The sequence below is a fragment of the Rhinatrema bivittatum genome, chromosome 1 (genome assembly GCF_901001135.1).
Source record: "Rhinatrema bivittatum chromosome 1, aRhiBiv1.1, whole genome shotgun sequence".
Classification (NCBI taxonomy): Eukaryota; Metazoa; Chordata; class Amphibia; order Gymnophiona; family Rhinatrematidae; genus Rhinatrema; species Rhinatrema bivittatum.
Genome location: NC_042615.1, coordinates 39,684,572 through 39,712,166, shown reverse-complemented (window position 1 = coordinate 39,712,166; position 27,595 = coordinate 39,684,572). Strand labels below are relative to the sequence as shown.

General features: G+C 42.8%; 1 protein-coding gene across 2 annotated transcripts in view; it reads left to right on the top strand.

Annotated features, from left to right (window-relative positions):
• RNF150 (ring finger protein 150) overlaps positions 1–27,595 on the top strand; it is a 345,956-nt gene that overhangs the window by 203,018 nt on the left and 115,343 nt on the right. The window lies entirely within an intron of this gene.

The window sequence follows — 27,595 nt, the reverse complement described above, 5'->3', positions numbered from 1 at the left end:
GTCCCAGCAGTAACGACGGCCCGGGTAACAGACACGACGTTTGAAACTTGTGAGTGTGGGGCGCTGATCCTCCAGGCCGAGGCTGAAGCCTGGATGAGAGGCACGCTCGCTCTTAAGCTCCAGTCCCTTTCTGCGTCCGTGCCTGCTCCCGTACCACCCCCTTCCCCCTCCTATTCCCGGCGAGGGAGCAAGAGTGGCTGTCCTCGGCTCCAGGCTGAGTGGATGAGGGGGGCTGGAGCAGAGGCCCCTGCTGCTCTGCCTCTTCGCTGGGACAAGAAGCGGTAGGACCCGCGTTCCAGGCTGCCCTCCCCAGGCATCGCCGTCTTCTGGGTAGGCTTGTGTGTCGAGATACTTTGTCGGGCGCCTTTTTCTGAGCCCTGCAGCAGGCATTTTCCATCATCTGTTGCTTGTGTGTTTTCCCTCCTTTCTCTTCCCAGTCCTCCATTCCCTTCCTTGGCAAGCAGTCCCCCCCCCCCACCCCCCGCTTGATTTAGTCTTGGTCTATTTTTTTTTTAATTCATTTATCTATGTCCCATTTAAATCTGTGTATCTCTTGATTTTCTAAGATACTTTGAGTAGAGCACCCTATTAAAAACAGCGGTAATACCAGCCGGGGTACAATTTGTATTTTAATTTTTGAAAGGCAAAATATTCCATGCAGTCAGAAGTCATAATGCCATGCCTTTGAAAGTAGATGAATCAAAATCTCAATTCTAGCAAAGAAATGAATGAATAAAATAAATCGTGGCTGTCAGTAGCTTCCTTAATTTGGAATTTTCTGGAAGAAAACACCCCATGTAAGGTTAGTTAATATCCTGGTCGTCACTCTGTTTCAGCTAGTTGGATGAAAATCACAAATATTTTCCATTTAAAGTTGCCTGTTGTGGCAGTAGAGGTGAAAGGATGCTCTCCCGTCAAGTTTTCTCTTTTTAGAAACAGGAAAAACATGACGGCAGAAAGATCGCTCGGCCTATCTAGTCTGCTCACCCACCCAACTAATTGTGTTTTACAATCATCCACGCCACCCCTGGCTCAGCTCATTTATACCAGCGGCTCTACTCTGCCTCATCGGGTCCCAGGAAACAGGTGCCAGAACGCCGTTCCTCCAGAAATGAAGTCCCGGGTAGCAGCCTCTAGACTGATGCTGTGAGCATACGTTTTGGTTTTTTTTCTTTCAGAGCTGGATGTGATCTTGTTTCCATTACAGGAGACTGAGCTCTCTGCCAGCTGCAATCAGTCCTCCCCCTTTTTGAAAAAAAACAAAACCCAATCTTTTCGGAAGCACCGTGCCCGACGTTTTTCAATCCTTAATTTCTCCGGTTAATTTAGCTGGTAGCACGGAGTCTGCTCACGTAGGGAGGCTGGCAAGAGAGAAGCCAAGTCCCGTGTTAATAATTAATGGCTGAAGACCTTGGCAGGGAGCTTGCTCCATGCCGAGCCTTCCTAATTATGAGCCCCCACCCCCGGCTGTAGGCGGAGAAGCAAGATCGGATTCGGGCATCCCTACAATGTCGTGTGTGCAAACGCTCGTGCTCTTCCGCCAACTTGAGTGCATGGTAATTTGTCAGTGAAGATAGATGATCAGGGTACAGCATATGCAGTTTTATCTGCACGCTGTCTGAAACCATCTTTATAAATATCAAATCTCTTCAACTGATTGCATCTCTCACAAAGGTCCCTGATTTCACATTTTTTAAATTCTTCCAAGGGTATTAGGCTGACCCATGCCTCCCAAAATCCTATATATATATGTATGTGTATGTATGTAATGTATATACAGTATATCTTTTTTAAAGACAATTTTTTTGTGCTCCCATATTAAAAATAAATAAAAAACATACTTTTCATTCAAGCTTTTAGGTACAAATGCAGTAACGATTACTTTTGCATCATGGTGGAAGAAGCATATGGAGAGTATCCAGCTCGGAGGGCAAGCTGGGGAGGGGGCAGTATTCCTCTTCTTTTCGCTGTTGTCCATACTCGGAGTAATTCTTCATGTTTTGTTATGGGGATGTGGCTAGCTGTCCGTTTTTTTTTCTTTTTGGCTCCAGGTAGGTAGTTTAGGGGATTGGGGTGATCTGATCTCTTCGCTTAGTATTTGTCAGTAAACGAGCTGCAGCGTTTTGAACTAATTGCAAAGGACGTAGGGAGACCGAGATAGAGAGAGTTGCAGTAATCTGGGCCAGTTAAGATTAGAGCTTGTAGAACCCAGCAAAAATCAGATCAATGCCTTGTTGGTTGTTGTCTGAATATAAATCCTCTTTTCCACATTTCTCCCTGCTGTTGAAGCAGAGAGCAACGCTGTATATGCATATATGTATCAGGCTTAATTGGTTTAGGGTAGTAACTGCGTAATAAGCAAGCTACCCCCCATGCTTATTTGTTTAGCCAGACTGTGTAGTTCAGTTCTTGTTGGTTGTTGTCTGAATGCAAATCCTTTTTTCCACATTTCCCCCTGCCGTTGAGTACACAGGAGGCATTGATAGGGGATTTAGCTGTTATCTCACAATCTTAAATGATGTATTCATGGCTAGAACCATGCATAGGAAAGTTAGAGGTTTACTCCAGCCCTCCATAAGCAACGACAGCATGTTGTCAAGTTAGGTAGGCATTGAGTTCAAACGTACTAGTTTGGGGATAGGGCCAGCTAGCATAAGGCTGCTGACTGTCACTATTCTGCTACATTTTGTGAAAAAGCAATTTTATGTAGACCAGATTAAGGGGGCTGATTATAGTACTCAATTTTTTTTAAAACAGTACATTCATTTTTTGGTAAGCAGAGTAATTCTATGGTGAATAAAACGGAAAATGTCATAATGCCTCTATATTGCTCCATGGTGAGACCACTCCTTGAATTCTGTGTACAATTCTGGTCGCCGCATCTCAAAAAAGATATAGTTGAGATGGAGAAGGTACAGAGAAGGGTGACCAAAATGATAAAGGGGATGGAACAGCTCCCCTATGAGGAAAGGCTGAAGAGGTTAGGGCTGTTCAGCTTGGAGAAGAGACGGCTGAGGGGGGATATGATTGAGGTGTTTAAAATCATGAGAGGTCTAGAACGGGTAAATGTGAATCAGTAATTTACTCTTTCGGATAATAGAAAGACTAGGGGTACTCCATGAAGTTAGCATGTGGCACATTTAAAACTAATCGGAGAAAGTTCTTTTTCACTCAACGCACAATTAAACTCTGGAATTTGTTGTCAGAGGATGTGGTTAGTGCAGTTAGTGTAGCTGGGTTAAAAAAAGGATTGGATAAATTCTTGGAGGAGAAGTCCATTACCTGCTATTAATTAAGTTGACTCAGAAAATAGCCACTGCTATTACTAGCAACAGTAGTGTGGAATAGACTTAGTTTTTGGGTACTTGCCAGGTTCTTATGGCCTGAATTGGCCACTGTTGGAGACAGGATGCTGGGCTTGATGGACCCTTGGTCTGACCCAGTATGGCATTATGTGAATATCGCAGAGATATTGGATGGCAATATTTTTTGCAACTGTTTGGATTGCCGCAGTCTCCTCATAAACAGTTGTTTTGGATGAGAAATTGATGATTTGAGGTGCTTTAGATGAGGGGAAGAGGAAAGGATAAGTGTAAGATTGGGTTTTTAGAGGGTAGAACTGAAGGGTCAGGCCCTATTTCAGAAGAGAAGATTGTTGACAGGTAGTTTCTTGGCAGATGTTGGAAAAATTTGATCCTCTGAGTCTTTCTGAGTTAAAAATGAATCTTGACTGTTTTAATGATGCTTTGGAGCTTGTTAAAGCACTTCTTCCAGGCGATGTTAACCTTGGCTCTTGCGCATTTTAAGCACTCTATTATGTCACACCTTCTGCAAAAAAAACATCTCTTGATGCAAATATAGTGTGTTAGTCACCATCCTGTGACAAATATTTTCTTCCTGGCAAAAGTCATGGAAAGAGATGTAACCAGGCAGCTAATCCTCCGATTTGGAAGAGGCTATTGGTTTGGACTGGTGTCAGGCAGGGTTTAAGAGGTGTCACAGCACAGAGAAGGTGCTGATTTCTGTTTCAGACAAGGTGATGCATTGTAAAGATCAGGTGAAGGCTGTTTTCCTGCTTTTATTGGCTATGTAAACACGTTTGGTTTTGTAAACCATGAGATTTTGATTAACAAGGCATGGTAATTGAATTAATTTTTTCATTTCTTTCAGATTTTTGGTTAAAGTAATGGGGGGGAGGGGGTGTTAGGGTTGAAAGAACTTTAGTGTGAGGTCCCCCAGGGGTCATACTTGACTCCAGTACTTTTTAAAATCTTTATAAGACCTCTGGAGGCCTATACAAAGCTTAGATATGATGAGTTCTCCGAGGAGAAGCAGGATGGTAGTCCTCTCACACAGGTGACATCATCAGATGGAGCCCGGTACCGAACTTTGATCTCAAAGAATTCTAGAGCTTTCAAACCTGCCCTACTGAGCATGTGCAGCTGTAGATATCACCTTTCCCCCTAGGCAGAGTCCCTCAGTCTCTTTTTTTTCCACGGAGCCGTATGGTCGTGGGAGCCTTGTGTATCATGGCATTCAGCTCTGCTCTCTCCTCGCAGTTTTTGAAATTGATTTTTTTCTAGAGCTGCAGATCTTTTTCTTTCCTTTACCTTAAGATTGTTTTAATTTCTTTTTTCTTTTCCTTTTTTCCTCTTCTTTCCACTGTCTGCCAGCCGCATGGCAGGCCTTAGTCACTGTGCAGCCTGGCAGAGTCTAATATTATCCCTTATCAAATAAATACTGCACCTACTTGTACCTGTCTTCTCCTTGCTTTGTCTATTTTGTACCTTTGTTAGGTGCTGGCAGGACTGACAGAATGCAGTCTGTGGCTGATCCATGTAGGCTGCTGAGCCTGGGGACTCGCCTGAATTCTGCCCAGGCAGGAGTTCCATTCATTCACCGATTGATTGGCATAGATGGAGGTTTGGATAATGAAGAGATCGAGGACCATACCGTTCCTATGAGGGGGGAGAGCTCATCATCCCCACATTCATAAGAACTAGTCTCCACGGGCAGGAGTTGTGGACAACATAGCCTCCCTTCCTGCTTGCCTGTGATGGCAGTGGAGTCTCCTTGTGAGAGAGGGTGAGCAGGAGCCTGGGCAAGCAGCTTGCTGTTGCACCTTCGGTACCATGTCCAGAATCGGTTGCCCGTGCACATCTGTGACTAGTGCACCAATGATCTGACATGTCTATGTCAGGACCGCGTCAGGGACCAGGACTGCCATTGAGCGCCATGGTCACCTTTGACGCTGTTGAGGTGCTGGGTCACCCTCGATACCACTGAGGCGCGTGACTGTTATTGATGCTGTAAGGGCCTTCTGTGCAGTTAGTGTAGATGGGTTTAAAAAAGGTTTGGATAAGTTCATGGAGGAGAAGTCCATTAACTGCTATTAATCAAGTTGTCTTAGAGAATAGCCACTGCTGTTACTGGCATCAGTAGCATAGGATCTACTTAATGTCTGGTTATTTAACAGGTACTTGTAGCCTGGATTGGCCACTGTTGGAAACAGGATGCTGGGCTTGATGGACCCTTGGTCTGACCCAATATGGCATTTTCTTATGTTCTGTGCTATAGGTATCTGTGGGCGCCATAGAGTCCTGATGCACCGATGTGACAGAGTAGCGGCACTGACCTCTAGTGTCAGAGACCGGGACTACCATCGAGTGCTGTGGTCCTCCTTGACACCATTGGAGCCACACTCGATGCCATTGATGCCCTCGAGGCCATCGAGGTGCGTAGTCTTGATGCCATGGCTGCCATTGATGCCATCAAGGTGCAGGGCCACCCTGGAGGCCATCTAGCGTGTTCGCCAGTGATGCCATTCGTAGCTGCTCTCGATGATGTCGAGCACCATCGAGGCACTGGGAACACAGTTGAATGCCCTGGTCGCACTCGAGGCCATCGATCACCTGGGATCCTAAGAGCCCTTAAGTGCCACTGAAGCCCTCGGGCGACGGGGATTTCGGTCTTGGATGAACTTGGTGCTATCGAGCACCAGATCGCCATCTACTGAAGGAACCCTGGAGTGCCGAGGCATCCAGGTGCAGTGGTCCGGTGCCCTTGAGAATCCTTTGCGGTTTCCAGATGGGGCACTAAGGGGCATAGTGCTGTCTCATCACTGGCCTATGGCTATCTGGCACCATGGATGCCATGATCTCGGGGGCCCTAAGCCACTGGGTTCAAGGGACATCTGAAGCCCTGCCTGGCTTCGTGCACCATCTGTGCTAATGAGCTCTAGGGTTGCTGTCGAGCTTATCATCGGCCATAACCACTGGTGAGGGACACCATCAAGCTCACAGTATCGATATATAAGTATAAGTGAGCCAAGAGGTACTGTCGATGGCACTGGGTGTCATCAGTTCCTTTGTTCACAGAAGAGACATATTGGGGCCGTGTTGGGACTGCAGAGCCTTTGCCTGCAGGCACCCCCTAGCATCCTCGGTACTGTTGGTCCATCGATGCCTTTGGCAGTGTGATCTGTATTGTTGCCACCGGGCTGTTGATGACTGCGGGCGCCGGGGATGGTCAAGCACCATCGAAGCCTTGGGTGCAGCATAGTTTGGTGCCATTCATGTGGTCCATTGTTGGTGAGCACGACAGCGCTATGGGCCCTAGGGAGCAGTCACCATGGTGGGCACCAGTGGACACGGTCGGATGCTGCAGGAAACTACCGCAGAGCACCATGGGCACCATCGGTCTCCATGGATTTCGCTGCTGCCATTCCATAAGGGAGCCATTCCCAATGCAATTTCAAGGGCTTTGTTCAGCCTCTTGGAGCGTTATCAAGTACTGGGGATACCATGGGAAGGCAAGGCCATAGAACGTCACCCACCACCATGCCATAATCGGAGCCCCAGTGGTACTCAAGACATCGTCACACTGTTCCTATTCACTCCATTGGGAGTTAGTGTGACAGTGGAACACAGCATGAGTGGTCAGGTATGGCAGGGGTCATCTATGCCAAGCGCCTTGGGTGCTGGTAGGCAGCATTCTCTCTCTGTCAGTACAGTACACAACCATGCCAGGGTTCTGCCATCATCACATCAAGGTATCAGCCTCCTCGTCTGTTCTGCACTATAAAGGGCTACGGAGCACTGACGAAGAAGACACCATTACACACTCTGTGATTGCTTTTTGGCAGCGCGCAGTCACAGACTCTAACAGATGGTGCTCTGTCCTTGCTGTGCTATAGGATTTTATCCGCAAACATGGCGAATGGGTTCATAGGTGTGCCGCCATCCGTAAGATGGAATACCACTATATGAATATTAGTCAGCGTTCTTTTACAACGGAAAACACTATTGTTCCAGTTTCCCTTTACTGTATAGATGTGTGCGTGTTTCCCTTGTAGTAAGCACAACAGGTTGTGCACCGCAGCTACAGGACTGACCTAAAACTGCTTTCCTGATCGAACCCCTGTGGGAGTGGATACTAGGAGGGTAGTATCAGGAGTCTTCTCCTTCTTCAGAAGAGGACTGTCTTTCGACCCTTCCCGTTGGGAATCCCATTTGTGAGGAAGCCTTTGGGGCTCTGTCCCTTGCAGGTTTATCACCAAACTGGAGCCTAGATTCTTTAGAATTGGTGCATTTCCTTGTAGGCCAGGACCAAGGGACAGGAACGGCATTCACTGGACTGTTTTTGCCGGGGTCCCTCTGTTGAGTCCCATGGTGGTCTACCCCATCTGAACTTGACTGCAAGTGGCAGATTTGATCGCTTCTGAACCTCGGTGATCAGTGACTGTAACCCAATTCTCACTTGAGAGTTGGAGGGTTTTCCATTATTTTCCTGTCCCTTCAGGAAGGGGTGATACAACTGGCTTTCCAGGGCAACCCTTATGGGTTCCCCCCCCCCCCCCCCCCAGATGCCTGGTTGTCCACCCCTACAATGGATGTCCTTCGTTCTCCATTTCCCGGAGGAGGGTTGTCACTGCTTCTGATTGGCAGTCGCTCTCTGTTCTTTGCTGGATCTGAGAGCTGGTTAGGCGGTAGCGCTCTCCTTAGGTCGTCCTAAGGCACAGCAGGTCTGTTTCATCAGGGAGCCATTCCAAATTCAGTTTCCTCATCGTACTAAGAGAGTCCTCTTTGAGGTAGCTCCTCAGTGAAGATTAGGGGTTTCTGCTGTCTAGGAGTCATCTGTGGTATCTGCGGAGCTCAATGGGCATTTTTCGTGGAGGAACACTGTTGCCAGTCATTCTCGCCTGCAAGTCCCTACCTCAGTGAGGAGGGTTCTAGTCCATCTAATTGGTAAGTATGCATTTCAACCTATTGCCATATCCATGGCTGAGGGAGTTGGGGGACAAGGGACCCTGCAATAGAGGTGCTTCTCTTTGGTTGCAGTAGCCTGCAAGCTTTTCTTCCTTATTTTAGAGAGAACTTTCTGCAGAATCCTGTTTAATGCAACGGTTGTTCCATTTATTGGATTGTGTGCTTCCTTGGGGGAAGTATATGTAATCATGGCTGAGCTATTAATCCCTAAGCCAGGTTGATGGGCAGTCTTTTCCAAGATCACATTGGCCCTGCCCTGGTACCCTTAGGGTTTCCAGGCCGGTGAAGAAATCTTGTTCTACAGGGGTTTGCACTTGTGGCACCCTGGTTTCCTGTCTCTTGGTGGAGTGTTTCTTCTGACTTCCAGTTGGGATGTCGAGGGGAGGAGAAGAAAATCTAGGGCATTCATGGTATATCTTAGTGTATACCTGCAGGGAAAGATGCACCACTTTTTTCCTATATTGTTGCATTTAGCTTTTCTCACTTCACTGAGTTGTCCAAAGTGCCTACCTGCTTACCTGAACTATCCTATAGACAGGCTGGATAGCTCTGTCCTTAACAGGGTGTAGTGTGGGTGAGCTTCAGGCCTAACTTATCTCCCTGCTCAGGGGTTTGGACTGGTGATCCCATTCAGGAATTGCCTTTCATCCCCTGAAACCCTTAATGCTGTCCTGCATAATTGGCTATGTCTAGTACTTTGGCACATAGGGGTCTGTCCCAGACCCTGCCATTGTTGCTGATTTATTCTTCCAAGCATTGCTTGCTGGGGGGGGGGGGGGTTTTGCCCATTGTGCCTATCTGCCAAACATGGGGCACACTTCTGCAGATGCAATCTGCCCTTCAGATGCTAATGGACCGCATCTTCTTTCTGGGGAGCTCTCGGGTCTCAGTTGATTTTTTCGGTTGTCTTGTAACACCGAAGAAAACTATGTGGTCTTCGTCCAAGAGTCCGCCTCTTGTTTACATCTTTAGACTTTTTCCTGTATCCAGGAGGTTCTAGACCTACTGATATTGTCAAGGTTTACTGATCTGAAACCCTGCGTGTAAGGTTTTCTGTGATGCGGAGTATGTTTCTTGCTGGCATTCACATCATTCCTCTGCCTTAGGCGCCTCTGCTATGCATTGGGGTTTTGTCTCGGTCTTTTCTATCATTTTCTCTTTGTAGAACCCAACTCTTTTCCCACCTAGACCTCTTTGTGGGTCGGCTGCCTGACAAGTAAATGGGAGAGAGTGGGGCTTTCAGCACTGTGCAGTTTCTTGCTTTGTCATGCTCGGACAGCCTCTAGCTTGGGAATCATAAAATAAATAAATGTGTGAGGACTACCATCCTGCTTGTCCTTGGAGAAATCAGAGTTGCTTACCTGCAATAGGTGTTCTCCGAGGACAGCAGGATGGCATTCCTCACAAAACCTACCAACCTCCCCTGGGAGTTGATTTCTCCATGTATTAGCAATATCATGGACTGAGAGACTGTGCCTAGGGGGCAGGATGATAACTACAGCTGCACATGCTCAGATCAAAGTTCCATACCAAGCTCCATCCGATGATGTCACTCATGTGTGAGGACTACCATCTTGCTGTCCTCGGAGAATACCTGTTATAGGTAAGCTCTGCTTTATCTCTGTACTGGTGGTGCCAGCTGAGCATTATCTTGCAGCATCTGTAGGATTTCTGAATTTGAGGCCTTGAAGGAATTTGACTGGCTATAGGACAGTTGCCTGGTCTTGAATACCGATAAAACAGAAAACTTGTTTATTCATGGAGAAGCCTGTTCTCCCTCTCATTTTTAAGATTAATGAAGCTGTTGTTGGTTGTGCTTTAATATAAATAAGATCTAGGGGTTCAGCTTCATGTTTCTTTTGATTTACAGACCTACATCTCAGCCGTAGTCCAAAAAGGTTTGTTTTTAAGCTTAAACAAGTGCAGAAGCTTTGCCCTCTTTTGAAAAAAATTGGCATTTAAGATAGTTATACAGGTACTGATTATTTCCCTGCTTGATTATTGTAATTGCTTCTTTGTGGGGCTTCCAGGAAGGAGTATTTGGTTAGTACAAGTGATCCAGACTATGGTGGCAAGAGTTTTTTTGGTTGGCCCCAAAAGTATAATGTGGCATATTTATCAGGCAAACTTCATTGGCTTCTTGTGGCCGCACAGGTCAGGTTTAAGTTAATGACCAGGATTTTTCAGACTGTGCAAGGGGCAGGACCACCCTGCCTGCAAAAGAAATTGAAATGGTATCTTCCAGGCTATGATCATGTCATAGTTTTTAAGAACATAAGAAGTTGCCATACTGGGTCAGATTGAGGATCCATCAAGCCCGATATCCTGTTTCCAACAGTGGCCAATCCAGGTCACAAGAATCTGGGAAGATCCCAAACAGTAAATATAGATCCCATGCTGCTGTTTATTAAGTCTACTTGGTTAATAACAGTTTAACTTCTCCTCCAGGAACTTTTCCAAACCTTCTTTAAACCCAGCTACGCTAACTGCCTTAACCATATCTTTTTCACACAATGCAGTAGAGCTCAATTGTGCATTGGGTGTGAGAGAATTTTCTCTGATTTTTTTTTTTTTTTTTTTTAATGTGCTACTTACTGATTTCATGGAGTGCCCCCTAGTCTTTATATTTTTTTCAAAGAGTAAATAACTGATTTACTTTTACCCATTCTATTTCACTTATGATTTTGTAGACCTCTATCATATCCCCCCTCGGCCGTCTCTTCTCCAAGCTGAACAGACCCTGACCTCTTTAGTCTTTCCTCATAGGGGGAGCTGTTCCATCCCCTTTATCATTTTGGTCGACCTTCTCTTACCTTTTCCAATGCAACTATATCTTTTTTGAGATGTGGCGACAAGAATTGCACACAGTACTCTAGATGTGGCCTCACCATGAAGCGATATGGAGGTATTATGACACTCACCATTTTATGTTTCAGGTGACCTCAATTCGTGAGATAAAGAAAGTGAAGTACTGTAACAGAGCATTCTCGGTGGCTGGTCCTCCGAGGTGGAATTCTGCCCTCTAAATTGTTATCGGGACAAAGTCTAATTATATGGTTTTCAGGAAAAGAGTTAAATTGTAGCTATTTCCATAACTGTTATCTAGGGAAAGGGAACAGGGCTATAATGGTCCTAACTTGATGATTGTTAAATTGACAGTTTTCTATTGTGATGAGAGTGTTTGTGGTTCTGGTTTGGGAGTATGAAGGGACTATGGCAGTGGAATAGGGAAGTTGTTTTGTTTTTTTTTATTTTGGTGGAGTCCCAAGAGTGGTAGTATGGATGTTTTAGTGATTTGGGGCAGGTTTTGTTTTGTCTTGTTTTTTACTTTTTGTTTTATTTATTTTATAAGGGGGCAGATAGGGTTGATGGATGGATGTTAACTCTTTGAGGCCTTGCTGGTTTTGTGGGGTGGTGGTTGGTTTATTTTATTGTTTTTAAACTTGTAGGATTGTATTTTCATGATGATGTACACCTTTTTAGAAAGGTTTTATATCTGACATTGTAGTAAACAAGTAATATTACAAAAGAGATACTGCCAAATACAACAAAAACATATAAATATAAGTACAATCAATTGATTTCTATAAAGTAAATTTCAATAATTATACAAAACCAAATGGAAAAAAATATGTATAATATATTTGTTATAATAATTTATACATACCTTCATGAAAATATATATACAGACAAAACCCAACCCAAAAACAGACCAAACTCTCAATCCATAATAAAACCGCTAACACCCAATTCACACAATCCACACACATGCAAATCAAACACACAAACCACAATATTTCAGAATTATTCCAAAATCAATTCTCAGTGCTGTTTCAAAAAAAAAACAACCATCCTACAACGTCAATTCCAATAATATCACTCCTGCTGTATTCTTCAACCAAAGAAGAGGTCACTCCTTCAATATTCTCCAAACATATCATAGATATATTTCATGGCACCTTTCTTTCAAATGATGTTTCAAATATGATCCCAGTATGGGCCCAGGTTTCGCCTTAATAAAGGGGCTGCTTCAAAGGAACTGAAAAAGCATATAATAAATATAAATAACCAAACTACATAGCAACCAAATATTATGTTACTCAAACTACATATCCTGACTCTTGCCATTCAATGCATGATAAAGAAATAGCAAATCATCAAATCCAATAACACCAGACAAAAAAAAATGTATTAAAGACAAAATCCACAAAAAGAGTATAACCTGAAATCCCTGCATTAACAATATCATATTACCTTAATTAAAAAAAAATATCCATCTATTTAAATACATCACAGGGTATAAAACCGACCAATCAAAATTGCTTCAACTGATTCAAATTTACCAATCCAAACTCACACTCAGCATCCTGGGGAAACACTACCAAACCAAAGTTAATCCAATCAGCAAAAAGAAACAAACAAGAAAAAAGAGCGAATATCACTATAGATGAACTTGCACAGAGGAACATTTTATTAAAAAATTCCCCATTCAGTCCTCTGATTCAAACCCTTAAGTGCCAGAGAGTCCAAGCGAAACATCCATCTTTGTTCAGATCTCAACAGGGGCCGCATTAAATCTCCTTCCCATTGTAAAGCAAAAAAATGTATATCCTGCATAGTATGTCCAAAGTTAAGCCAGTGCCGGACAAAAGGAGCCTCAATACGGATATTATTCACATTGTTCCTATTTTAAATTATTTGCATTTTCAAAAGACTGCTAGTTTTATCAATGTACAGAAGTTACATGGACATAAAATAACATAAATGACATTTTTCGATTGACATATGGTAAAGGAATGTAGTGGAAACATAAAAAGAAATGATAAATTCCAACATAGACAAAGAGAGTGCACACTCACTACAGGATCCACAGGGATATGAACACCTCTCATCTGAGGACCCTTATTCGCAGGAAGAGATTAAAAAAAAAAAAGATGACACTAATTCATCTCTCAAATTCCTGGCACATTTATATGCAAAAAGGGGAGTTTTGAAAAAAAAAATCCCAGATTCATGTAAGAGTGGCCATTGATGATCACAAAAATGACTCCTCTTATATGCCTGCTTTATCACTCTATGGATAACCCTGCTCGCATTATCTCAGCTTGATGTTTAAATTCTTCCTGATGTAGCTGAAAAAATAGGTTGACAGGTACGCCCCCCTTCATATTTTGTGGGTGACAACTATAAATTCACAACAAAGAATTGCAATCTGTTTTTTTCCTATGCAAGGAAGTCTTAAAACCTTTCTCTGATCAAAATATCCACATACCCAAAAATGCCATCCTAGATGTATGGGCCATATATGAAAATCATAAATTAATTAATGTAAATATTCAAAACTCCCAAAAAAGAGCCCTCATCATCATGCCACAACAAAAAAAATATCTATATAACGTAGCCATGAATGATCTGGGGCCAAAAACAAGAATCATACAAAAATGCAGATTCAAAAGATGAAACATAGAGACCCGTTGTCCCCTTGATCTGTTGAAAATATTCACCCTGAAAATAGTGAGAGACTACAAAGCCTGTGTTACCAAAAAAGCAGTAGGTCCTCGGGGCATTTATCTAAGGAATCTTGAACCAGTTTTATGGCACCTGTCTGGGGAATGTGTGAGTACGACAACTGAATGTCTAGTATAACTAAAAGAAGTTCCCCGGTTTCTGCATGTAAAGAATTCAGTAGTCCAATAAAGTGGAAAGAATTATGGACATAAGAACGTACCTGTGAAACAAAAGGACACAAAAACTTGCCCACAAAAATTGGTAAAGGTTCTAAAATAGAACCAATGCCCACAACAATCGGACATCCCGAAGGTTGAGTTACAGACTTATGGATGTTTGATAGCACATAAAAAGTAGGAACAATTGGATTTGGCTGCACCAGGAAGTTAGCCTCCTTTTCAGCAATGTGAAAATATAATAAGGCATCAGAAAGATGAGGTACTGAAGGAGTGACCTGTCTTTGATTGAAGAATACAGCTGGAGCAATATTGGAATTCACATTGAGGAGGTTTGTTTTTTGTGTTTAAAAAAAACCAGCATTGAAAGTTGATTTTGGAATATGTTTTGAGATGTTATTGTGACTTGAGTGTTTGATTTGAATGTGTGTGAGGATTGTGTGAATTGGATGTAAGTGGTTTTATTGGTATTTTTTTGTGTGTTAAGTTTTGTCTTTATATGTATTTTTATGATGGTATATCTATAGATTATTATTGTATATTATACATATATTTTTTTCATTTGGTTTTGTATAATTATTGAAATTTACTTTATAGAATTAAATTGATTGTATTTATCATATGAATGATTTTTGTTGTATTTGGCACTATCCCTTTTGCTCTATAGGGCAGTGATATTTTTTGTTTAGCCAAATTGTCTATTCCATACAAGTAATAAAAGTAATGAAAGAAGACAAAGATCTGCAACGTAATGATCACTTCAGATAGAGTAGAAAAAATGAAATGTGATCAATATTTTGGCAACTAAGCTATACTGGAATAAAGTGTACAGACATTTAGATGGCAACTTTGAAACAGCCGCATGGGCATACATGTACACTTGTAAACTGGCTCGCGCCAGTGGACGCGGCCGTTTTATAACATACGTGCATATATGCGTGCATGTTATAAAATTGGCTGTACGCACGTACATGTGCCCACAATTATATATAGACGTGCACATGTGCTCTCAAATGTCGGCTCTACTGCATAAATGGGGGGGATTTTAAAAACAACACATGCCAATGCATTAGCCCTTTTTCCCAGTTCGTCCACTTACCTGATCGGACTTCCTAATACCCATGTTATTAGCCACCCTTTTAACCCCGACCCTTAAAACCCCGTTGACTCACCTAGCTTTTTTATTTTACTACTTACACACCGTCCATAGCAAAAGCGAAGTTACGTGGTAGGGGACCCCAGTGCGCTTGTGCACGTAGATACTTGTGCGCACATTTCAAGGTAACTTCCCAGAATGCCTGTGTCCTGCCCATGCGCCACTCAGACCACGCCCAAGCCCCCTTTTAAACGTTTTGATTTGTGCACGTACCGGGAGATACTGGCGCACTTCTTAAAGTCCGTGCAGTGCGCGCTGGCCCAAGATACTCTCGTATCTCCCGACTTTGACATGTGTAGGGCTTCTAAAATTCGCCTCTGAGAGAACAGAAATTAGAGAGCAATTTATAATGGAAGTACTGATATTCACGAGTCGGGAGAGAGATTTCCAGGTAATATCTGATGAACTCAAGGTGGGATCCAGAAGAATGCTAGGGTTCATAGGGACAGATGTTACTAGTAGGGAAAAAAGACCTAATAATGCTTCTTTACAAATTAGTGGTGCCTCATGTAGAGTTTGATGTCCAGTGGTTGAGGTGGTATCTTCAGATAGCTATAGAGTAAAAACAGTCCGAAGGATGGGCTAACAAAATAGATCAAAGTCAGAGCCGTAAGCCCTATGAAATAAGGATCCTACATGTGAGGAGGGAGAAGGGACATTCAAATACCTCAAAAGGTATAAATAATGCACGGGACACAAGGATTTTCCAGTAGAATGAAAATTACAGAACAAGGGGTCATGAGGCTCAAAGGGGGTGGACTGAGTAGCAGCATAAGGAAATTATTTCTTTACAGAAAGGGAACTGGATTCATGGAACGGCCTTCCAGGGAAGGTGGTGAAAGCCAAAACAGTAACAGAGTTCAGAAAAGCCTGGGATAAACCCAGGGGCTCCTGAGACAGGAGGATGTGTGGGTAAAGTCTGAGATGCGGTAAGCATTGTAATAATACATCAGGAAGAGAGACTAAACAGACCTTGCGGCCCTTATCTGCCCTTAATTTGTTTTTGTTTTTTTTTTGTCTTCATTTTATTTCCTATCCAAAATACTTATATTTTTGTGCATTATTTATTTATAACTTTGAGGTATTTGAATATCTGCTAAAACCTCGCTGCTATGTTATGTTGAATATGAAATTTATTGTATAGCCTGTTATGTTTGTTACACTGTTGAACTTGAAATCTATTGTAAAGCCTGTTTCTATGTTATGTTACACTGTGAACCGAGGTGATGTTGCTAATGTGCTGCGGTATATAAAGAACCGCCAATTAATTAATTAATTAAATAAATAAATAAATAAATAAATAAATAAATAAGTCTCCATCATATCCCCTCTCTTCCTCTTCTCATTATGTATATTATAGGAGAGAGCTTTGGTTTAAAATTCATGCTGAACTTTGATCTAGATGAGCAAAGAAATTCAAACTATTTTTTTGAAGTGACTATTTTAAGGTTTATTTGCCTTTGTCTCTCTTGAATTCCTCGGAACCAGTTTTTCTGAAATGTGATTTAATAACTAGAGTTGGGAAGGTGAATCTGAGTGCTACTTTAAAGAAAAGCTTGATTTCCCTTGCTAAAACTATAAGCAAGTAAAATTGTGAATTAGCCCAGATGTGCCCTTATATCTGTCGCTATGGAAGTGCGGCTACACTCCATAATATATTTTTAAAACCTCATCTAGCCTGTCAGAGGTCTTGTTAGGCCGGCAGCTGTTTCTGATAACGCATTTTCAGAAACAGTAAAGCTAAATTAATTGAAACAGCTGTCAGCCTGGCAAGACCAGTTGACTGGTAAAATTATGATAAATAAGAATGAAATTTGTAGGAATGGAATGGGGGGAAAAAAAAGCCACCTCTCTGAAGGAGTGAAAGTCAATAAGACTTTTTGTGAAGTACCATAATATTTTCTGTTTCGAATTAACAGAGACAAGACAAATGTGGTATTAGACAAAACTTAAAATGAATTCCCTCTTGGCACTGAAATTGCCCTTGATGGGAAAGCCCAAAACCTTGCACCGACCTACATATATTCTGCATACCTCTGATGCCCTTTAGTGTCACCGTTCTCCATATTTCTGCAGATCGTCTTGTGGGTGACATCTAGTAAAGATCCTCCAGATTCCCTCTTAATTGTAGTGCCACCGTGGGCTGGAGGTAAAGTTTCTAGATGCCATAATGACTGCTGCTTGGAGCAACTGGTCCTGGAACTGTCACGAGGAGAAGCTACTTTAGATCTGGGTCTCAGTGAAATGCAGGACATGGTGCAAGGGCTAGTGAGAGTGGAGCCGCTTGGCAATAGTGATCATACCGGGATCAAATGTGATATAATCACCAGAGGAAGAAAAAGAGAGAAAACTGTTGCACTAGCACTTAACTTTAAAAAGGGATGCTATCGATTTAAACTGAGAAAATCAGAAGGTAATTAAATGGAGCCGTTATAGGGACGGAAAGTCTGCATGAGGTCTGGAAATTATATAAAAACACCATCTTGAAGCCCAGATAAAAAGAATTCCACAAGTTAAAAAAAAAAAAAATATATATATATATATATATATATATACAAGATTTGAAAACTGTTAACGATGAATTTCAAAAGCCCGTTACGCACCACAGCCTGGAGATACGTGCGCCGGGCGGATTTAAAAAGCCACCCGCGTACGTGTGTATTTGCTGCTACACACACACAAATGAAAGTTCCAAAAAAAAAAAAAAAGGGTGATGGGCGGGGCATGGGGGTGCTCCTGAATTTAAAATAGAAATGAGCACATAAATCCTTACGCGCACAGGTGCGTGCCGGGGTCCCCTGTCACGTCACTTTACTTCCGCTATGGGAGGGGCGTGTAAGTAGTAAAACGAAAAGATATAGGCAGAGGAGCGGGGTTTTAAAGATAGGGACTGACGGGGGAGAAGGGAGGCTATTAAACCAGGGAGGTTTGGAAGTCCTATCCCTTACCTGGGCGAACTGGGAACGAACTGGAAAAACTGGTACTGGCGTTAGTGCGCGCGTCTATTAAAATCCCCCCACTTGTGGCACAGAAGTGACATTTGCGCACATAAGCCCACGTCCCCTTAAAATTGCGCGCACAGGTGCGTGAGGTTAGGCTGTTTTATAACATACGCGCGCCTCTGTAAAAGTTACCATCTTAGTGTGGATAACTGGTACTCTGAAAGGAACTATTAGAACCGATATGATGTCCTTTAAATACAGAAAGAAAGTCATAATGAGGAAAGTAGGTAAGAGCATGAGCGCTGGCAAGTTAGATACAAAATGATCAGGCAGGCAGAGCGATGAGCCAAAGAGGCAAAAGAGAATAGGAAAAGCTTTTTTTGCAAGCACATCGAAAGCAAGAAAAACCTGTGGAGGAGTCAGGTGGACCGTTAGACCACCGAATTGTAAAAGGGGGGGCGCTTGCTGCAGAATTGGCCAGTCCTGGCCAAACTGCCGAGGGAGAACGGGGAACGCTATCGGAATTAAAAGCGTTGGTGGCAGTGTCCTGGTGCCTTTCCCCTCTCCTGCCCACCCCGGAGGAGAGACCTCCGGGGGGCAGTGGATTGCTGCAATCTACCCTCCCTCTCGCTCATCGGCTCCTGTCATGGCTCAGGCAGGAGGAGGACAGTAGCCTTGCATGATTCAAAGTAGGACTGGGAGGAGGGAGGATGCGCCGGAGGCTGCTCTTCTCCTCCTCCTCTTCCTGTTTTGCTTTGATAGGAGCCACTTCCTCTTCTCGGCCGCTGGTGGGATAGGTCCATCGGCGGCCTCGCGGGCTGCTCCTTCCGTCGCCCCTCCGGGTGTGCTGCCCGGTACAATTGCATGGTATGCACAGCTGGTAGCACTGGGCCTGAGCATGGCATTTCTTATGTGCAAAGATACATGCATATGTGTATTTGTGGTAATCTCTGCTGTGGGTACATATGTGAAGATAACGGTATCTCTTTGTACAGGACATCTCTTTGCACAACTCTATACTCTGACCTTAGTACAGGCATAGCGTTGAATGCCTGAGCTTCACCCCTGATATGTATAATGTAAAAGCAGCAGTTGTTTCACTGTATAACCAGCGTCCCCTTAGAAACCATTCTCGTCCTTTTGCTGCTTCAGGTTACTTGAAATTCACAGTATTCTGAATTGAGCAGGTACAGAATGATACATGCCCCTCATCTGCTTCGTAGATCCGAATATAAGTTTATTCTGCATGCCACCGAGTTTTCATCCTCTTCTTCCTCTGCTCTTTTTTTCTTCGTTTCTTATCCCTTGTTTCTCATCTTCCTCCATTCCCACCTGCCCTCACCTAACTTGCTGTGACCCTAACAGCCTGTGCTTTCCAGAAGCAGTGGGATGACCTGCATGGAGTGGCGGTTATGAGCCATATAGCAGTGGCATGACGCGGCATCAGGCTTCCAAGACTTTGGGGTAACCTGTATGGAGTGATCATGGTTTAAAAGTAAATAAATAAAAATAAAAACTTCAATAAGCATGGGAAGGCCAGCTCTGTTTTGGTAGCTGCGTTAATTATTAGGAAACTTGATGCTAGGCCATGGAAGGGTAAGAATAATAGAGGAAGACGACATGGCATACCAGTAGAGGGCAGTACTTTAACAGATTCTGGGCATACTTTGGACTGATAGGGAGGGTAGCGGTGGGATAGGGGTTGAAAATTCAGTTAAAAGACATGGGGGTCGGGGGGCTGGTATTGGGTTGAGTATGATAATTTATATGCTCATCTGCCCAGAGTGGAAGAACTGTAACCGAACAGATCGCTTGGCCCATTTGATCGTTTTCTGCCGTCATTTACCAGGCTGCTTCTTTCCCTGCTCTGATCGTTTTTCCCAGCTAGTAAAGTCAGGCGGCCTCTGTTATACCAAACTGTGAAGACTTTCTGATTTAAGGTATTACTAATTATTACAACGAGGACACCAACTCAGAAGCAAGACGAATTGGCCTTCAGCTTTGACCAGTTCCATCACTTCTCCCTCCCCTCTCCTGAAGTAGGATGCTTGGAAAGCAGATAATAGCTTTATTTAACGAACAATATGCAAACTATATCTGAGCCAACAACCTATGAACACAAACTGGCAAGCTAGGCCCATGCTTCTTTTATCCTTCTGGTGTATCAGGCAGCTTGCAGTACCTGGGCATCCTTACATATCCATTTCCTACCTCCTGCCACCAGGCCGATCCTGCTTGTTATCTGAGGTAAGCCCGGCCTGAGAGAGAGTCGACCCAGGTACTCTGACTTGTTTCAGGCTAGAGGCAATTCACCTGCTCTTGATGTTTGCTGTCTGGTATACGCAACAGTCATTGTAAAAATACCTGGTGATAAGATATTCTCTATCCCCTGCAAGTCCTTAACCCATACTAAAATGTTCATCTTTTTCTTGGAAGATACCCTCTTCTTGACTTGAGCACTCCTCCAAAGACCCAGGGGAGCTGCAGGGTTGCCCAGAATTCTTCTATAGGGACTGCGGTTGCTTAAATGAATTGATGAATACAGGGAAGATAACTTTTGTACCGGCACGCGGGCGCACATTGGTGTGTGTCTGTGTGGGCAGGGGCACAGCCATTTTATAACTTGCGTGTGTATATGCGCACATGGTGTAAAATAGCCTGAACACGTGCAGATGTGCTTCTAATTTTAAATAGGCACGCGTCTAGACGAACGCGTAAGTCAGGGAATTTTAAAAGAGGCGTGCGTCCACGCCATGGGCAGTTTCATCAGTTCCTCCACCAGTTCGCTCTGTTAACAGTTAGGTCATCCAAACACCCCCTGGTTGAATAGGTTACACTCCCCCAGACTCTTAAAACCCCTCAGGTATGGCTAGGTTATTTTTATTTGTTTAAGCTTACACCTCGTCCCTAGCAGAAGTAAACTTATGCGGCAGGGGATCTAGGCACACGTACATCTCTTGGCCACGCCCTGCCGTGCTTGAGGTGTGCAAGCAGCGCGAAATACGTGCGCATCTAGGCGGCTTTTAAAATATGGTCGGCGCACGCGAGCCCAACTTGTGTGTACGTCCCCTGAGGTCTTTTAAAATTCACCCTAAACCCTCTAGGGTTTCCTAAAGGTTGTAGTTAAAAGGATCCTGGGAGATGGAACAGATCCTGGATGTCTGGTCCTACAGGTTGAGGGTGCGTGTCTGTCTCCAAATTTAAAGCTCTCAAACGTGCTTACTGTCAGGCTAAGGTTTGCATAGACTAGGGCAGGGGTGCCAAACGGGGGGGCCCCCGCGAATGAGCTTCCAGGGAGCCACCAGTAGCAGTGAGCCGGGACCCGATCCCACTGGCAGCCCTAAAACAGGGAGAGAGAGTAGTAGTAAAACAAAAAAAAAATGTAAGTTTCTGGGACGGGTTAAAGGGGGGTGGGGAGGAGAGGGGAAGAGGCCTATGGGTGTGCGCGCGGCCCACGGATTTTATAACGTGCGCGCACTAGGAACCGCGTGCACCTTTTAAAATCTACCCCGTTGGGAATACTTACTGAGAAGGATCTGTTTGAGAGTCGCTGTTGCTGAAATGCCTTAACACTGGGGAGCTCAAGAAGATGTTGCTTTGCAGAGTGTGAATATCTGTTCGCTTCACACCATTTCACTTTTCCCTTTAAATGAGGAGCGCAAAGACCCCGCAATATCTTAAAAGCAAGCAGCAGAATTTGAAATTTGCCAAGCGGTTATTGATTGTCTTCAGTATCTTAGGGTTTTATCTCTCTCAGTCATTTTTATCTCTCAGTCATTTTTAATCATTTTCTATCTTGTCCTTATCCTCCTCTGTTTGCCAACCAGGAAAATGTCTAAAACCTTTTTTTCCCTATTAAATATGAGCTAAGTAATTATATATCCTGTTTCCTAATAATTTATTGTTGGCACCACCCATTTAGTTGAACGTGAGGAATGACAGGAGCAGAATTTATTAGGAAATAAAAGCAGAGGCTTGGTCATGCGGAGAGTGACAGCATCAGGACTGGAACTGGCATCTGCAGGTTTCACAGCTCTGAAGAAATAGCCTTAATGTGATGTGACCCAGTTCTTAAAAGGGGACTTTACGCCAGTCTGGGCTTTTTGATCCTCCCCAAACCCCAGCCACTGTAATACTTCTAATTCTGATTGCAAATAGAGGAAGCAGGTCTATCACTAGCATAGTGCATTGGGGCAGAAGTTCAGAAAAAACTAGACTCGCCTAAAGTCTCCCGCCACATCATGCAATCTCTGTGTACTGCATAGTGCATAATGTGTTTGCAGTAGTTCTACGCATCTTTTACAGCCAATGATGGTTATTTTTAATAAGAACCTACAAAACAACTGAAGACTAGCATTTTGCTATGACCCATAGCATACTCTTGGGGACAGCAATTCAAGGGATGGAGACTTTTCCCCAACATGATCTTGTCGTACGTCAAAAAGTAGTTCCCAGTATGGAGGATTGAAATACGTAAGCAATATAAGCCACAGGAGCCGGTTGTGCTTCAAGGTCAAAAAGCCACCCCACAAGCTCAGTGGAATGACTTTGTGACCATGCCATGCAAGATATCTGGGATCAAACCCCAAGCCCAAGTATTGCTTCTTGAGCCAGCTGGGGTTGTAGAAACAGCATTCATAGCAATCAAGGATGAAAGAGTGCCAGCCATTTCTCAGTAGTGACTGCTGTTGGCCAAACTGGATGTATTTATACTCAGTTCTAGAGGAAGATATGGTCTGTGGCTCCTGGCCAAGCACTGTCTCTTGTAATATCGTGTCTTGATGGGAAGGGAGGAAACCCAAATATTTTAAAATGAAATCTCATAGAGCTGTGTGGCCTCAGCAGAGGCCCATTCTGAATGTGCTGTAAAGCCTAAATGAGCAGGAGGAAAACTGTTGAACAAAAAAAGAAAAACTTAGACTGATGGCTGTACTTCTTCAGTCATTGATAATAGGAGGCACTGGCTCTCGAGGATTATTACTGTGCAAAACTCCTATACAAGTGGGTCTCAAACAATGTAAGGAATGGAGAATAAAATGGAGAATGTCCTAATACCTATGTATCGCTTCTTGGTGAGACTGCACTGTGGGCAGTTCTGGTCACCACATCTTAAAAAAAAATTAGCAGAATGAGAAAAGAATCAGAGAAGGGCAACCAAAATGATAAAGGGGATTGAATGGCTCCCCCTATGAGGAAAGGCTAAAGAGGTTAGGGTTGGACAAGAGACTGTTGAGGGGGAATATGATAGGTCTATTTTATCATGAGTAAAATACAACAGGTAAATGTGAATTAGTTATTTATTCTTTTAAAAAATACAAAGATTAGGGGGCATTCCATGAAGTTAGTAAGTAACACATTTAAAACAAATCAGAGAAAATTCTTTTTTACTCTATCCAAGTTCTGGAATTTATTGCCAGAGGATATGGTAAAGGCAGTTAGTATAGCTGGGTTTAAAAACAGTTTGGACAAGTTTCTGGAGAAAAAGGTCCATAAACTGCTATTAACCAGGCAGACTTGGGGAAAGCCACTACATTTCCCTGGATGTTAGCAGCATGGGATCTATCTATTGTTTTGGGATCTTTCCAGGTACTTGTGACCTGGATTGGCCACTGTTGGAAACAAGATACTGGGCTTGATGGACCTTTGATCTGACCCAGTATGGCATATCTTATGTTCTTATGCTGGAGGTAGAGGTCCAGAAACCCGTTATGGCAGTTTTTATGTTCATAAAGATTGTCAGCAGGAGGAGGAGTCAAGATGGTGCCTGAATCAGATGTGCATGCCTGAGGTCTCTCTTAGTTATTCCTTTTTACCTTGGTGCCTGTTGCTTTTCACTTTTTTGAATATGGGGAAAAGAAAGAGCAGTGCGGCACTTTCCTGAAGAGGGAGGATCGCGGCAAACAACTATGCCCGAGGACGCCTGCACTCCTTCGACTTCCTCCCTGGTGAATGGCTTGGGTAGAATTGAGGCCCCGAGGTGCGCTCAGCCCCATGGTAACGCTGCCTGTGTGGAGGTTTTGTCGCTGCAAGAAGGGGCAAGTTTCAGCGACTCCTCTGCGATGTCTGGTGGTGTTTCCCCCAATACAGTTTGAAGGAGGAAACCTTTGTTCTGAACTCTGGGTATTTCCACTGAGCTGGGGGACCGTTGCGGATCCAGCCCCATCGACTTGAGTGGAGCCACAGCTATTGCAGTCCGCCATTATGGATATCCATGTCAGACCCATTTTGGTTAAGCTGCCCTGTGTTTCCCTTGATGCCCTGTGGCAGGTTATAGCTTCCGTGCATAAGACTTGTTTCCTCCTTAGCCGTTCTTACCTGCACACTAAGGTGTCCACTCAAGACTCTACATTGCAGCAATGCGAGAAAAAGATGAGTCGTCTGCTAGACAAGTGGAAGCCATGTTATCTGAGATCATTAAAGATTTAACCTGATCGTCACGTAGAATTGAGAACTTGGAAAACGTCTCAAAAGCTATGAATGTGCATGTACTTAATTTTCCAAAAATGTAACTGTTTAAATCCTATATGAAAGATGTATTGAACATTCTTGAGGAAGCTTTGCCACCAACTGCTAAGAACATAAGAACATGCCATACTGGGTCAGACCAAGGGTCCATCAAGCCCAGCATCCTGTTTCCAACAGTGGCCAATCCAGGCCATAAGAACCTGGCAAGTACCCAATCACTAAGTCTATTCCATGTTACCATTGCTAAGTTATATTACTGTCCATCTCCTCGGAAATCAGATGGGGATGCTTCCCAGAATTTACCTAATCTTTCTAATTTTCTTGAGAACTATGCTTTTGGTTTCTTTTGCCTTCTTACAAGGAAGAAAGAAATATTCTACGGCTGTTCTTTTGCCATAGAGATGCTCTTTTCACTGGCCAAAAATTATGGATTTTTCAAGATTTATCTAAAGCAACACAGAACCATAGAAAGAGAAATGTCTTCATATGAGATGTGAAGTGCAGGCTTTGTTGCTACCTGTGATATAAGAATTCCTTGTAAATGTTTGATCCTTTTGAATCTTTTTTTTTTTTTTTATCCTGTGCAGTTGTGGATGATGTTGGATGCCAGGGGTAACGTTACCTCTCAGGTCCCCTAAATACCTCTTGGGGGTCTTGTTCAGGCTGCTTCGGCTTCCTAATGTATTATCGATATTGTATTTTTAGAGCCTTGCCTCAAGCTTTATATCGTTCTCCCCCCATCATAGTGGCCTGCATAAGTGCATGTATTCGTTTGTTTTGTTTGTTTTTCATTTTGCTTGTATCTATTTTTTATTGTTTTGAATATTTTTTTTCTTTTACAATTATGAAACTCATTTTTGTTGTATTTATTGAAATTACTAAAATATAAGTTTAAAAAAAAAAAGATTGTCTATGCAAAGTTTTGCTAAACAAATATATCTTACATTCCCCCCCAAAAAATGCAGTATGGCTTATAGCAGTTTTTCAAACTAACTTTTAAATTCCCAGCCAAAGAAAAAGTATTTGTACATTTAGAAATAATATAAGCAGTCTTCGTCAGGGGCTATGTCCACAGGTCGTGCTGAAGAAAGCCTTTATTCCTCAAGGCCTACTCAGCTAATTGCAGCCATGTCCCTGAAAGCACTTGGCCAAGAACTGCAGAAACCGCGCACATCGGTTTCCCTTCCTGGGAGGGGGAGGAGTTTAGGGAATGTTTTACATTGGTTTGGAACATTTTTGAGGAGACAGTAAAAATTCCTTTGTTTTCATATTGAGATGACTCGTGTTGGTGTTTCATACGCCGGGGCTACGTGGATCCTAAGCACAAAAAGCTATTTTTCAGATTAAAAAAAAATCTTTTGCAGAGTAATATAACAAAATCACTTTATGATTTTTGTTGTTGTTGTTGTTGTTGTTTGCCACACAGCAGGGCTACATGTGCCATAGTTTGCCAGGATGCAAATGTAAGCAATGAAATGTGCGGAAATAATTTAAATCCAAAAGTAGTATTCTTGATGATCCGGTGCAATCAGGAGATTTCACTGAGCTGAGTATATCACTGCACGGTATCCTCGTGAGGTCCCTCCTGAAGAAGCCAATTGGCAAAACATGGCCGTATCCGGGGACTTTAAGGCTTAAGAATTCATCACCGATAACAGTGATAATAGCATGAAATTAACAAAGATGTTACTTTGAACCTGACGTTTGGAAATCTTGTGATTGCACCGGATCATCAAAAATACTACTTTTGGATTTAAATTTATTTCCACACATTTCTTTGTTTACATTTGCACTTTGGCATGTGAGGCTTCTCCACTCTTGCTATTACTACATTGTTTACCACAAACAACAGGACCTTGCAGATTCCCCCCCTATACATACTCAAAAAAACAACTGAACGGGGAATTAAATTAATGTAATGTGTTCTGGTGTCCGGTAGTACTCATGAGTGTAATTTTATTTATTTAAAAATGTTTATATACCGCTTTTACAAACCAAGTTTAATCAAAACGGTGTACAATATATCAGTCAAAGAAACTCAAATTATAAAATAAAAACTCAAAAGTTACAAAAAATATAATATAAATAAACTTAAAACAAAACCGTAATTATTAAAAGTGGATAATAATAATACTAGTTGGGTGCCATATGATTAATGTATTAAGGGTATCTGATTGATTATTTTATTTAGTGGGTGTAATTTTGAATGCAATTTGAAAGAAATGTGTTTTTAAAGATTTTTTTAAATTGTTTTGAGTTTGATATGAATCTTAATGAGTCTGGTAATGCGTTCCAAAGGATTGGATCTGCTATCGAAAAGGCTCTTTTCCTAGTAATGTCAAGGTGTGCTTGTCGAGGTGATGGTACGTCTAGAAGGTTCTTATTCATTGATCTTAAATGTCTGGATGGTTTATATATTCAAAGAAGGGAACACAAGGTAGTAGAATTAGAATTATGAATAAGGGAATGTATTATGGTTAAGATTTTGAACTGTATCCTGTATTTGAAAGGTAGCCAGTGTAAAGACTGAAATATTGGAGTGATATGATTTCTAATTGAGGAACCTGATAGGATGCGTGTAATAACCATATAGTGGCTATAACAATTGTGATAGTGTGTACCATTTTTAAGTTCAAAATAGAAAATATAGTGTCTCTCAAAACCCCCTTTTTTTTCTTTACGATTCGATTATAATCCTTAGTCTTTGCCTTACGTGTGTTACTTAATTGAGAAAGAGATGTGTGCATACTCTCCTCGGCGGCATTTGCCCTCCTTACCGATCAACCCGACTCACTTGTCTAGAAATTTGTCAAGATCGCCGTACTTATCTTGGTAGAAAGTAGTGGGCCACTGTCCCTCAAGTTGTATGTGGATGTTTAACGTGAGCATCGGCCGTGGTTCGACAAAAGCTGTCTGCTTCCGGGACTTAGGAGAGCTTCAGACAGAGTCCTTTACGTTGGTTTCGGTACTGATGCCACTGTATAAAACAGTTCATTAACTCTGAGTACGATTTTCTTCGTAGCTATTTTCTTTCTCATGCGCGGTGTACTGAACGTAATATATGCAATTAGATGCTGTGTA